Genomic DNA, 1,601 nt, shown 5'->3' on the forward strand with positions numbered 1-1,601 from the left:
TGAATTCTCAGACGCAGAACTGGTGATACACAGAGCAGACTGAAAAGTTATTTTTGACTGCAAGGGGGTCGGTACCCCTATCCCCACTTTGTTCAAGGCTCAGCTGTGTATACAATATGAAAGAAAGCTAAAGACTTGCTAAAAGCTTAGTGGAAAATTACTTCAAATAAAAACCTATGATAATATCATTAGGAAATTCTTGCACCTTTTAAAAAAAATGATGAAGCAGTGCAGGTCCTCACTAATAGCAGAAGCCTCCCTTGGTTGCGGGGCTTGTTATACTCTCAGGTTTTGTCCAGGACCAGTAGAAATGGTGAGGCTCTCTCCAGTTTCTTCCTCATCAAAACACTGGGATTCTGGTTTGTTTCCAAGTTATGTTTTAGATTCAAAGGGCACATTTAAATTTTTGTTTTCTTTTCACACACACCTTCCTTTGATGTTCCCTTCACAGGCCACACATTTGCTATCGGTGTCTTTAAAGGGAATTTAAGAAGAAAATTTAGAAACATTGTTCCTGATATAAATGTTAGTAATAATTAGTTCAACTACAATATTTGCCAGAAGATCAAGGCCAGTTTGAAAAATTAAAACAATATATTGTTCTCCAAGAATTGTGAATTATTTATGCCTTTACAATTATTCCAAACTCTCTCCTTATTCTTTGCAGGCTTATTCTCAGCCTTTGATAAACTGCTGGTACCATCTGTAGAAATACTACTGGTAATTTTCGGACATTACACCATTTGGATTTAGTTAGACCAGAGGTATTTAAAGAAAATCTACAGGATCATTTTCTGGTTCTTCTAGCTGTACTTTGATAAAAAGTTCAACAAAAAAAATTATGGACGCTATTAATAGCCAGAAGAGTGTTCCTATTGGTACACCCCACAGTTCAGAATGACATCTGCAAAGGAACTTCCAGCTTAAAGATATAAGACTGACTAAAATTCCTTGAGATGTTTTATGACACTTTAGAGGCATTTTGGTGATAGAAATATCCAGGTGGTCAATCCCTTCTCACTTTCCTTGGTAAGCAGATGGTGTTTAACCCTCAATCTGCTGCCATGCTCTCCTCTGCAGCTGTCTTCATTTAGTGCTGCTTCTACTTCTCCAGTTCTTCTCCAGTGGGAGAACTTGCCAATCATCCAGTTCAGGAGATATGTTTTCTTTTATTAGTCCTGTTATTGTCATTACCACCAGTGAACAAAATGACTGAATCCTGTGAAGCCAACAAATTTTGGAAGCAGGAGACAGGAACCTGATGTACCACAGTGATGCTTCTATTGCACTTTCCTCTTAATTTCAGGCTTCAGTCGCAATGGACTCTTGTTTTCTTCACTACAGGTACAACATGTTGGGGACCCACTTATCTCATGGGATTAATTTCAGCTGTTTAGACCCGAGGTGGGTATTCTTTCCTTCAGGTTGCTGATTTTACTACTGTGTCTGTGCATTAGCATGAGGAAAACATCTTCCATGAACAATCTAGAACATAATGAGGCATTTTGTGTATTTTCACTTAATTTCTAATTATTGCTCAACATGTCATGTCTGATGACAGGGTCTTCCAAAGTTTCAAAACTTCCACCCTTATGTTGTCT

The 1,601-nt window shown here is 38.0% G+C and overlaps 1 pseudogene; it reads right to left on the minus strand.

The window, feature by feature from the left end:
• Nucleotides 1-276: 276 nt before the first annotated feature.
• On the minus strand, nt 277-1,145 carry LOC132375302 (sentrin-specific protease 6-like; annotated as a pseudogene).
• Nucleotides 1,146-1,601: the final 456 nt, after the last annotated feature.

The sequence above is a fragment of the Balaenoptera ricei genome, chromosome 11, assembly GCF_028023285.1.
Source record: "Balaenoptera ricei isolate mBalRic1 chromosome 11, mBalRic1.hap2, whole genome shotgun sequence".
In the NCBI taxonomy this organism is placed as follows: domain Eukaryota; kingdom Metazoa; phylum Chordata; class Mammalia; order Artiodactyla; family Balaenopteridae; genus Balaenoptera; species Balaenoptera ricei.